Raw genomic sequence first — 13,032 nt, forward strand, 5'->3', positions numbered from 1 at the left:
TAGGAACCATTAGGAAAGGGATATATAATAAAAGTAAATATCATAATGCCACTATATAAATCCATCGTACGTCCACACCTTGAATACTCTGTGCAGATCTGGTTGCCATTTCTCAAAAAAGATACATTAGAAATGGAAAAGGTACAGAGAAGGACAACAAAATGATTAAGGGTATGGAAAGGCTGCCATATGAGGAGAGATTAAAAAGACTGGGACTTTTCAGCTAGGAAAATAGACAGCTAATGGGGGATATGATAGAGGTCTTTAAAATCATGAATGGTGTGGAGAAAATGAATACTGTAAAGAAATATTATTTAGCCCTTGACATACCACAAGAACCAGGGGTCACCCAATGAAATTAATAGGCAGCAGGTTGAAAACAAAGAAAAGGAAGTGCTTCTTCATACAGCACACAGTCAACCTCTGGAACTTGTTGCCAGAGGATGTTGTGTAGGCCAAAATTATAACTGGGTTCAAAAAAGAATTTGATAAATTGATGGAGGATAGGTCCATTAATGGCTGCTAGCCAGGATGGGCAGGGATGCAAAACCATGCTGTGAAGTGTCCCTAGCCTCTGACTGCCAGAAGCTGGGACTGGATGACAGGGGATGGGTCACTTGATGATTGCCCTGTTCTCTTTATTTCCTTTGAAGCATCTACCATTGGCCACTGTCGGAAGACAGGATACTGGCCTAGATGGACCAGTGGTCAGACCCAGTTATGGCCATTCTTATGTTTTTATATTCACTACTTTTGTTGATTTAGGATGTGAATGACCTATAACAACAAAGAGGCCTCTGGGAGATGAAATGTGCTGACTCAGATTGACTGGCATAGACTTGGAGTAGGGGAGAGGTGGCTATTGCAATTCAACGTGCAGATATTAACATTAAGTTAATGAGTAAAACAAAGATATGTTCCTTGAATGGGAATGGTGCTTGCAAATCCAAAGGTAGAATTTGTTCATTAGAGCAGGAAAGGTTTTATTGTGCCAAGTCAATGAGGCAGTAAAAACAAATGAGACAGTAAATTCAAATAAGGTTGCAAGCAGTGTAAACTCCAGGCAGTGTTAGTTCAGCTATAAAAAGTAGTTTGCAACATCTGTAGAGTCAAAGCATCTTCCAGCTTTGAGATGGCTCCATTGTTTCCCACTTTTTACTCGTTTGCTGCAGGGATTTTTCTTTTCTTACTCTCCCTGGGGTTTGTGGAAGGTGCGCGGCTGTTGGTGATCCCTCAGGATGGAAGTCACTGGCTCAGCATGCGTGCAGTAGTGGAGAAACTCGGTGAGAAAGGGCATGAAATAGTAGTGCTTGCTCCCGAAGTCAATTTACTCTTGAAAGAAACAGAGCATTACACAAGGAAAATATATGCTGTGCCTTACACCCAAGAAGATCTTGACCAGAGTTTTAGAAAATTTGCCAACAGTCTCTTTCGTGAGGTCTCTTTTCCTTACACTATCCTTGCGGAATACCGGAACAACATGTACGTCAGGCCTGCACAACATGTGGCCCGGGGGCCGCATGCGGCCCACGTTGGCTCACTGTGCGGCCCGCGGGGGGTGAGTAGGCAAGCCGCGGGTGAGGGAGGGGGGCTGAGGAGGCAAGCGAGCCGGCAGTGGGGAGGGGGCAGGTGAGCCAGCGGCGGGGGAGGGGAGCTGAGGAGGCGAGTGGTGAGTCGGTGGTTGACCTGTTCTACTGATCTGGTCTGGCTCCCATCCCCTCTCCAAGGGTTGCAGCTGTCTGGAGGTGCCTGCCTTCCACGTCTTCCTCATTCACACCTCATTCATTCAACCTCAGTGCAGACAGAGAAAACATACTTTCTGATTGGTTGTCTGAGAACCAATGGGCAGCTACTTCATTTGTTACCCAAGCCAGAGGGGATATGTCATCCTTTTATGACATCATTCCCATTGATTCGCCGTTGGTGTTGGAGTTTTAGTCAGTGATATCTGCTATTAGCAAAACTCATCCTGTAACGGCATGAAATAGGCTTTGGTTACATTTTGAAAATTAGATGCCTTAAATAAGGCACCTAAATAACTTATAAGTGGCCTGATTTGAAGAGGAGCTGAGCACCCACAGCTCCTGTTGATTTCACTAGGAGTTTTGAGTGCTCAGCACCTATGGAAATCAGGTCACTTTTAGTTAGTTGCTTAAAAGTGGGTTTAGGGGCTGAAATTCAGGCATCCTAAAGTTTGAAAATATTGGCCAGTTTCTCTGGAGCCCTTAACTTGGTGATGCTTCCCGTCTCTTAGAGAACCCTCATGGCACCCAAGCCCATGGGAAGGGTTCTTTGCCATTCCAGAAACCCAAGTGTTCACCATGTGTCACTCTCAGGTTTGATTAGCCGCTTCTCTTGTTCGTGAGCTATTTTCTGAGACCGGTTTAAAAACAGCATCTGGAGAGAACCCCTCACATCAGGCCAAATCCATTGTGTGATGTTGCACTCTATATGATTTTATGAAAATATGCTAATGAGTTAAATATAATATAACTGGAATATGCTTCATGCAAAAGGTCTCTTGTAAGGTATCATCACAAAGCTTATAATCTACTGAGTGTGGTCATCCTAGTTGTATAAATGTACCATTCATGTATCTGAAACTAGAAATATGAAATATAACTCTGAGGGCCTATTGTAATTATGCAAAGTGTGGGCCATTAATGGTGGTTTGGAATCTTGATGACTCCCATTAACCAGGACAATCGTCTGCAGATGGCTCTCTTTTACTTGTAAGTCTCCCTGTATACCTGTGTGCTGGCAAGTGGGTAATGTTTTCCCTTTAAAAAGGTGATCAAAGTTTATGTGAACCCCTCCAGGTATTTAATAATTTCAGAAAGCCTGATTCTAGTATCACTTATACTGTATAAATCTGATATTACTCTAAATGAGTCAATGGTTTTATAATGGCGTAACTAAAAAATAACAAAACAAAACAAAAGAAAAAGAACAAAACAAAAAGAAAAACCAGGCCCATAGGCTTTATCCTTCCTGTGTAATGGATTAAATTTTTCTGTCATGAGTTTGTTCTTTTTTCTGTTTTCACAAAACATTCAATACACATCAACTTCACTATGGGAAAAATGTTCCTAATCTTCAATCTATTGGGGAAATGCCTGTAAAAAACACAGAAATCACCTCCCAGAATCTACACGATTTAGACATTTATGCTCCAATACGTCTGTTGGTCTATAAGGTGCCACAGGACTCTTTGTCGCTTTTTACAGATCCAGACTAACACGGCTACCCCTCTGATACTTGACACCATTTAGACAATTTCTGATGTAAATTTCTTAATGAAATGATTGAGTTCTATCTTTCTAGGCTTTTATACCATATTATCAATGCAGCTACCTGACCAACTGAATGATCCCTTAAAATTGTAGGATAGTAAAAGAGGAAATTAATTCACAAAAGAAGACCAGGCATTTTAACTGCTTTTATTAGACCATACTGATGCATTTGAAAAGAGCCTTGCAATCAAGTCAATGTCATTTCTCCCAAATCTGGGGTGGCAGTCTCCCCTTTGCTCTGTTCTCACTTAACAGGGACAGGAGCAGGGGCAATCCTTCTCTTGATGGCTCTCCTGCCATTCCTCTTCTTGGAAGGTAAAACCACAGGCTGATTTAAGTGCAGGACTCCGCCCTGAGAGATGGTGACACCTCCCAGCAGTTTCTTGAGCTCTGAGTCGCTGTGAATGGCCAGCTGCAAGTGCCGTGGGGAAATCCGACGCTTCTTGCTGCGTGCAGCGACTTCCCCAGCAATATCCACAATCTCATGAGTCACTTATTGAAGCACTGCGGCCATCTATACTGGGGCTCCAGCTCCAATACGGTCTGCAAATTGTCCTTTGCGGAGCAATCTGTCTATGCGACTGACAGAGAACTGCAGCCCAGCCCGGGAAGAACGGGTGATTTTGGCCTTAGGGTCTTTTGCGGTTGAGGTCTCCCCAGAGTGCTCAGACTCCGACTCAGTCTCAGACATGTTGCAGACTTCTAGTGTTCCAGCAACACTTGGCTTGACTTTCTTTTGTTTTCTCTGCTTGGTTTACCTGAGTCTTTCCTCAGGAATTGGCCTGCCTAGCTTTTTTCTTGACTTGCTTGGCTTCAGTGGATGTTTCCTTGCTTGGCTCCACTTGCCTGTGTCTTTCTTTGCTTGGCTTGCCTGACTCTCTTTCCTTCTGTTCCTGGCTCTGTTCACTTGGTTTTCTCGCTCTTATTTTGCCTTCTTTGATTTCTTCCTGGTCTGGCCTGATTATGACTGGCCTGACAAAGTGTGGCTTGGCTAAGCCACCTCTTGAAATCACCACAGTAGTATGCTGACCCTGTCTGAGCCTGCAGCCTTTTATAACCTCAGTGCAGACAGAGAAAACATACTTTCTGATTGGTTGTCTGAGAACCAATGGGCAGCTACTTCATTTGTTACCCAAGCCAGAGGGGATATGTCATCCTTTTATGACATCATTCCCATTGATTCACCGTTGGTGTTGGAGTTTTAGTCAGTGATATCTGCTATTAGCAAAACTCATCCTGTAACGGCATGAAATAGGCTTTGGTTACATTTTGAAAATTAGATGCCTTAAATTAGGCACCTAAATAACTTATAAGTGGCCTGATTTGAAGAGGAGCTGAGCACCCACAGCTCCTGTTGATTTCACTAGGAGTTTTGAGTGCTCAGCACCTATGGAAATCAGGTCACTTTTAGTTAGTTGCTTAAAAGTGGGTTTAGGGGCTGAAATTCAGGCATCCTAAAGTTTGAAAATATTGGCCAGTTTCTCTGGAGCCCTTAACTTGGTGATGCTTCCCGTCTCTTAGAGAACCCTCATGGCACCCAAGCCCATGGGAAGGGTTCTTTGCCATTCCAGAAACCCAAGTGTTCACCATGTGTCACTCTCAGGTTTGATTAGCCGCTTCTCTTGTTCGTGAGCTATTTTCTGAGACCGGTTTAAAAACAGCATCTGGAGAAAACCCCTCACATCAGGCCAAATCCATTGTGTGATGTTGCACTCTATATGATTTTATGAAAATATGCTAATGAGTTAAATATAATATAACTGGAATATGCTTCATGCAAAAGGTCTCTTGTAAGGTATCATCACAAAGCTTATAATCTACTGAGTGTGGTCATCCTAGTTGTATAAATGTACCATTCATGTATCTGAAACTAGAAATATGAAATATAACTCTGAGGGCCTATTGTAATTATGCAAAGTGTGGGCCATTAATGGTGGTTTGGAATCTTGATGACTCCCATTAACCAGGACAATCGTCTGCAGATGGCTCTCTTTTACTTGTAAGTCTCCCTGTATACCTGTGTGCTGGCAAGTGGGTAATGTTTTCCCTTTAAAAAGGTGATCAAAGTTTATGTGAACCCCTCCAGGTATTTAATAATTTCAGAAAGCCTGATTCTAGTATCACTTATACTGTATAAATCTGATATTACTCTAAACAAGTCAATGGTTTTATAATGGGGTAAGTAAAAAATAACAAAACAAAACAAAACAAAAAGAAAAACCAGGCCCATAGGCTTTATCCTTCCTGTGTAATGGATTAAATTTTTCTGTCATGAGTTTGTTCTTTTTTCTGTTTTCACAAAACATTCAATACACATCAACTTCACTATGGGAAAAATGTTCCTAATCTTCAATCTATTGGGGAAATGCCTGTAAAAAACACAGAAATCACCTCCCAGAATCTACACGATTTAGACATTTATGCTCCAATACGTCTGTTGGTCTATAAGGTGCCACAGGACTCTTTGTCGCTTTTTACAGATCCAGACTAACACGGCTACCCCTCTGATACTTGACACCATTTAGACAATTTCTGATGTAAATTTCTTAATGAAATGATTGAGTTCTATCTTTCTAGGCTTTTATACCATATTATCAATGCAGCTACCTGACCAACTGAATGATCCCTTAAAATTGTAGGATAGTAAAAGAGGAAATTAATTCACAAAAGAAGACCAGGCATTTTAACTGCTTTTATTAGACCATACTGATGCATTTGAAAAGAGCCTTGCAATCAAGTCAATGTCATTTCTCCCAAATCTGGGGTGGCAGTCTCCCCTTTGCTCTGTTCTCACTTAACAGGGACAGGAGCAGGGGCAATCCTTCTCTTGATGGCTCTCCTGCCATTCCTCTTCTTGGAAGGTAAAACCACAGGCTGATTTAAGTGCAGGACTCCGCCCTGAGAGATGGTGACACCTCCCAGCAGTTTCTTGAGCTCTGAGTCGCTGTGAATGGCCAGCTGCAAGTGCCGTGGGGAAATCCGACGCTTCTTGCTGCGTGCAGCGACTTCCCCAGCAATATCCACAATCTCATGAGTCACTTATTGAAGCACCGCGGCCATCTATACTGGGGCTCCAGCTCCAATACGGTCTGCAAATTGTCCTTTGCGGAGCAATCTGTCTATGCGACTGACAGAGAACTGCAGCCCAGCCCGGGAAGAACGGGTGATTTTGGCCTTAGGGTCTTTTGCGGTTGAGGTCTCCCCAGAGTGCTCAGACTCCGACTCAGTCTCAGACATGTTGCAGACTTCTAGTGTTCCAGCAACACTTGGCTTGACTTTCTTGGCTTTCCTTTGTTTTCTCTGCTTGGTTTACCTGAGTCTTTCCTCAGGAATTGGCCTGCCTAGCTTTTTTCTTGACTTGCTTGGCTTCAGTGGATGTTTCCTTGCTTGGCTCCACTTGCCTGTGTCTTTCTTTGCTTGGCTTGCCTGACTCTCTTTCCTTCTGTTCCAGGCTCTGTTCACTTGGTTTTCTCGCTCTTATTTTGCCTTCTTTGATTTCTTCCTGGTCTGGCCTGATTATGACTGGCCTGACAAAGTGTGGCTTGGCTAAGCCACCTCTTGAAATCACCACAGTAGTATGCTGACCCTGTCTGAGCCTGCAGCCTTTTATAACCTCAGTGCAGACAGAGAAAACATACTTTCTGATTGGTTGTCTGAGAACCAATGGGCAGCTACTTCATTTGTTACCCAAGCCAGAGGGGATATGTCATCCTTTTATGACATCATTCCCATTGATTCACCGTTGGTGTTGGCGTTTTAGTCAGTGATATCTGCTATTAGCAAAACTCATCCTGTAACGGCATGAAATAGGCTTTGGTTACATTTTGAAAATTAGATGCCTTAAATTAGGCACCTAAATAACTTATAAGTGGCCTGATTTGAAGAGGAGCTGAGCACCCACAGCTCCTGTTGATTTCACTAGGAGTTTTGAGTGCTCAGCATCTATGGAAATCAGGTCACTTTTAGTTAGTTGCTTAAAAGTGGGTTTAGGGGCTGAAAATATTGGCCAGTTTCTCTGGAGCCCTTAACTTGGTGATGCTTCCCGTCTCTTAGAGAACCCTCATGGCACCCAAGCCCATGGGAAGGGTTCTTTGCCATTCCAGAAACCCAAGTGTTCACCATGTGTCACTCTCAGGTTTGATTAGCCGCTTCTCTTGTTCGTGAGCTATTTTCTGAGACCGGTTTAAAAACAGCATCTGGAGAGAACCCCTCACATCAGGCCAAATCCATTGTGTGATGTTGCACTCTATATGATTTTATGAAAATATGCTAATGAGTCAAATATAATGTAACTGGAATATGCTTCATGCAAAAGGTCTCTTGTAAGGTATCATCACAAAGCTTATAATCTACTGAGTGTGGTCATCCTAGTTGTATAAATGTACCATTCATGTATCTGAAACTAGAAATATGAAATATAACTCTGAGGGCCTATTGTAATTATGCAAAGTGTGGGCCATTAATGGTGGTTTGGAATCTTGATGACTCCCATTAACCAGGACAATCGTCTGCAGATGGCTCTCTTTTACTTGTAAGTCTCCCTGTATACCTGTGTGCTGGCAAGTGGGTAATGTTTTCCCTTTAAAAAGGTGATCAAAGTTTATGTGAACCCCTCCAGGTATTTAATAATTTCAGAAAGCCTGATTCTAGTATCACTTATACTGTATAAATCTCATATTACTCTAAACGAGTCAATGGTTTTATAATGGCGTAACTAAAAAATAACAAAACAAAACAAAAGAAAAAGAACAAAACAAAAAGAAAAACCAGTCCCATAGGCTTTATCCTTCCTGTGTAATGGATTAAATTTTTCTGTCATGAGTTTGTTCTTTTTTCTGTTTTCACAAAACATTCAATACACATCAACTTCACTATGGGAAAAATGTTCCTAATCTTCAATCTATTGGGGAAATGCCTGTAAAAAACACAGAAATCACCTCCCAGAATCTACACGATTTAGACATTTATGCTCCAATACGTCTGTTGGTCTATAAGGTGCCACAGGACTCTTTGTCGCTTTTTACAGATCCAGACTAACACGGCTACCCCTCTGATACTTGACACCATTTAGACAATTTCTGATGTAAATTTCTTAATGAAATGATTGAGTTCTATCTTTCTAGGCTTTTATACCATATTATCAATGCAGCTACCTGACCAACTGAATGATCCCTTAAAATTGTAGGATAGTAAAAGAGGAAATTAATTCACAAAAGAAGACCAGGCATTTTAACTGCTTTTATTAGACCATACTGATGCATTTGAAAAGAGCCTTGCAATCAAGTCAATGTCATTTCTCCCAAATCTGGGGTGGCAGTCTCCCCTTTGCTCTGTTCTCACTTAACAGGGACAGGAGCAGGGGCAATCCTTCTCTTGATGGCTCTCCTGCCATTCCTCTTCTTGGAAGGTAAAACCACAGGCTGATTTAAGTGCAGGACTCCGCCCTGAGAGATGGTGACACCTCCCAGCAGTTTCTTGAGCTCTGAGTCGCTGTGAATGGCCAGCTGCAAGTGCCGTGGGGAAATCCGACGCTTCTTGCTGCGTGCAGCGACTTCCCCAGCAATATCCACAATCTCATGAGTCACTTATTGAAGCACTGCGGCCATCTATACTGGGGCTCCAGCTCCAATACGGTCTGCAAATTGTCCTTTGCGGAGCAATCTGTCTATGCGACTGACAGAGAACTGCAGCCCAGCCCGGGAAGAACGGGTGATTTTGGCCTTAGGGTCTTTTGCGGTTGAGGTCTCCCCAGAGTGCTCAGACTCCGACTCAGTCTCAGACATGTTGCAGACTTCTAGTGTTCCAGCAACACTTGGCTTGACTTTCTTGGCTTTCTTTTGTTTTCTCTGCTTGGTTTACCTGAGTCTTTCCTCAGGAATTGGCCTGCCTAGCTTTTTTCTTGACTTGCTTGGCTTCAGTGGATGTTTCCTTGCTTGGCTCCACTTGCCTGTGTCTTTCTTTGCTTGGCTTGCCTGACTCTCTTTCCTTCTGTTCCTGGCTCTGTTCACTTGGTTTTCTCGCTCTTATTTTGCCTTCTTTGATTTCTTCCTGGTCTGGCCTGATTATGACTGGCCTGACAAAGTGTGGCTTGGCTAAGCCACCTCTTGAAATCACCACAGTAGTATGCTGACCCTGTCTGAGCCTGCAGCCTTTTATAACCTCAGTGCAGACAGAGAAAACATACTTTCTGATTGGTTGTCTGAGAACCAATGGGCAGCTACTTCATTTGTTACCCAAGCCAGAGGGGATATGTCATCCTTTTATGACATCATTCCCATTGATTCACCGTTGGTGTTGGAGTTTTAGTCAGTGATATCTGCTATTAGCAAAACTCATCCTGTAACGGCATGAAATAGGCTTTGGTTACATTTTGAAAATTAGATGCCTTAAATTAGGCACCTAAATAACTTATAAGTGGCCTGATTTGAAGAGGAGCTGAGCACCCACAGCTCCTGTTGATTTCACTAGGAGTTTTGAGTGCTCAGCACCTATGGAAATCAGGTCACTTTTAGTTAGTTGCTTAAAAGTGGGTTTAGGGGCTGAAATTCAGGCATCCTAAAGTTTGAAAATATTGGCCAGTTTCTCTGGAGCCCTTAACTTGGTGATGCTTCCCGTCTCTTAGAGAACCCTCATGGCACCCAAGCCCATGGGAAGGGTTCTTTGCCATTCCAGAAACCCAAGTGTTCACCATGTGTCACTCTCAGGTTTGATTAGCCGCTTCTCTTGTTCGTGAGCTATTTTCTGAGACCGGTTTAAAAACAGCATCTGGAGAGAACCCCTCACATCAGGCCAAATCCATTGTGTGATGTTGCACTCTATATGATTTTATGAAAATATGCTAATGAGTTAAATATAATGTAACTGGAATATGCTTCATGCAAAAGGTCTCTTGTAAGGTATCATCACAAAGCTTATAATCTACTGAGTGTGGTCATCCTAGTTGTATACATGTACCATTCATGTATCTGAAACTAGAAATATGAAATATAACTCTGAGGGCCTATTGTAATTATGCAAAGTGTGGGCCATTAATGGTGGTTTGGAATCTTGATGACTCCCATTAACCAGGACAATCGTCTGCAGATGGCTCTCTTTTACTTGTAAGTCTCCCTGTATACCTGTGTGCTGGCAAGTGGGTAATGTTTTCCCTTTAAAAAGGTGATCAAAGTTTATGTGAACCCCTCCAGGTATTTAATAATTTCAGAAAGCCTGATTCTAGTATCACTTATACCAGGCCTGCACAACATGTGGCCCGGGGGCCGCATGCGGCCCACGTTGGCTCACTGTGCGGCCCGCGGGGGGTGAGTAGGCAAGCCGCGGGTGAGGGAGGGGGGCTGAGGAGGCAAGCGAGCCGGCAGTGGGGAGGGGGCAGGTGAGCCAGCGGCGGGGGAGGGGAGCTGAGGAGGCGAGTGGTGAGTCGGTGGTTGACCTGTTCTACTGATCTGGTCTGGCTCCCATCCCCTCTCCAAGGGTTGCAGCTGTGTGGAGGTGCCTTCCTTCCACGTCTTCCTCATTCACTCCTCATTCATTCAACAGGGCAATTGATTAAAAAGTGGGGGGAAGATCTTATTCTACTTCTAGCAAAAAGACAGTTTTCTTTTACCTTAATTATACTACCTTAGGGGCCCGCTATAACACATTACCAAGGTTCAATACCGCTGTTTCGGAGGGCGGTGCTGGGGGGGGATTGTTTTGGGGGGGCTGGGAGGCGCTGGGGGGGGTTTCGGCAGCGCTGGAGGTGTTGTTTCCACGAGGCGGGCGGCGCTGGGGGTGTGTGTTGTGTTTCAGGGGGGCTGGGTGGCGCTGGGGGGGGGGTGTTAGGCAGGGCCGGGGTGTTTCGGCCCTCAGCTGTTTTCTTTGGAGTAATATGGCCCTCGCCGCTTTACAAGTTGTGCAGGCCTGATGTACGTCATTAACATGTTTTTTCACAACTGTGACAGCCTGCTGCAGAACAGAGAAATCATACGATACTTGTAAGAGAGTAAATTTGATGCACTCTTCACAGACCCAGCGTTGCCGTGTGGGGTGATCCTGGCAGAATATCTGTCCATCCCTTCCGTGTACTTCTTTCGTGGATTTCCATGCAGTTTAGAGCATGCAATCTGTAAAACTCCAAACCCTGTTTCCTATGTCCCAAGATGCTATACTAGTCACACAGACCACATGACTTTTTCCCAGCGAGTGGTAAACCTACTGGTTAGCTCTTTAGAGACATCACTGTTTAAGGATTTGTATACCAAATACCAAGACATTGCTTCAAAGTTTCTCCAGAGAGATGTGCACTTACCAACACTTTACAGAAATGGCTCCATTTGGCTACTGAGATACGACTTTGTATTTGAGTATCCCAGACCAGTGATGCCCAACATGGTCTTCATCGGAGGCATAAACTGTGAGGAGGGGAAGAACCTATCTCAGGTATGTCCAGTGATTCTGTTTTGTGTTTGCACTTTCATTTTGATATTTTTTCTGTGGAAAAAGCTGTAGATGAGCAATGGGCATTATAGCTCATTGTAATGTGCCTAATTTACACACCCTCCTCCATGGCTCTCCACACAAAATACATAATAGGATGCTGCCTGCGTTGAATGTGAATCAAACTCCAAATGATTTTCTCTTGCTAGTGACAAACTGTATTGCCTTAACATAAATTAAAAGTCTAAGTAATATTACCAAACAAAGATCCATAATTCAGGCTTTATGAAAAAGTAGGTGAGCAAACTCCGCTGTTGTGCAGCAGTGTAAATCTGGAGAAAAGCCATTGACAAGCTCAAGTTCCTTTCTTCCAGTTTAACTTAAACACTCTCCAACCACTCCAATGAAACTGCTCTCTCCAAAGTCTCTAGTGACCTCTTCCTGGCCAGATCCCTGGATTTTAGCTCATCCTTATCCTCCTTGAGCTCTCAGCTGCTTTTCGTCTCTGCTGATCACACTTTCTTTTTTGAAGCTTTGTTCTCTGCAACACTGTCTCCTTGTTCTTGTGTGAGAAGGTGTCCGTGTGTATCCCAGTGTGAGAGTGGAGGGTGTCACAGGATAGTTGGTCTCTGTGGGTAGACTGAGCCAAGCTCCCCTGGACTGGAGCAGGTGAGCCTAATCTAACTAATTAAATAGGACTACATCTGGATCTATAAAGGGCTGCTTGTGGGCAGCTTGGGAGAAAGGACAGAGACAGGCTGAGCCTGGGGGAGCAAAGCCACGCTGGAGTGGAGTTAACTCCTGTGGTGGGTACTTGGAGCAAGGGGCTCAAGGAAGGAACCACACAGCTGCAGCTGTAAGAGTGGTGCAGAGCTGGTGGAGGCAAAGAAGCTTCCAGGAGCTAGAATGCCAGAGACCCTTGGCCCTGAAACTTGGGGCCCAGGTATTGACTTAAGACTGCCTTCTGTTAGTTTGTTTGATTAACCTGTGTTATAAAATCTCCATAACTGAGACTGGGCATGCCAGCGCATGCTTTGAGCCGGGGAGCAGCGGCAGCCCACCCGGTGACAGAGGGTGTTGGAATAGCAGGGTCTGTTGAGGCCACAAAGGCTCCTTACACTGCCACGGAAGGACATAAAGAACAGTCCCGTCCCTCCATCAATTCCCTCTTACTGCCCATGGCAGTGAAAGGGATTCCAGGGAGCCTCTGACCGCTGCTCTCTTTAGGGACTTTGATCTAGCTCTTGTCCAACAAACGTGGTGAAGAAATACTATCTTCTCCCTCTCATCTCAGGGTGATTCTCCCACCCCACGCCCAGAAAAG

At 44.1% G+C, this 13,032-nt stretch overlaps 1 pseudogene; it reads left to right on the forward strand.

Moving 5' to 3' along the window:
• Window positions 1-1,132: 1,132 nt before the first annotated feature.
• On the forward strand, window positions 1,133-12,307 carry LOC135885344 (UDP-glucuronosyltransferase 1-6-like; annotated as a pseudogene).
• Window positions 12,308-13,032: the final 725 nt, after the last annotated feature.

The sequence above is a fragment of the Emys orbicularis genome, chromosome 11 (assembly GCF_028017835.1).
Source record: "Emys orbicularis isolate rEmyOrb1 chromosome 11, rEmyOrb1.hap1, whole genome shotgun sequence".
Classification (NCBI taxonomy): domain Eukaryota; kingdom Metazoa; phylum Chordata; order Testudines; family Emydidae; genus Emys; species Emys orbicularis.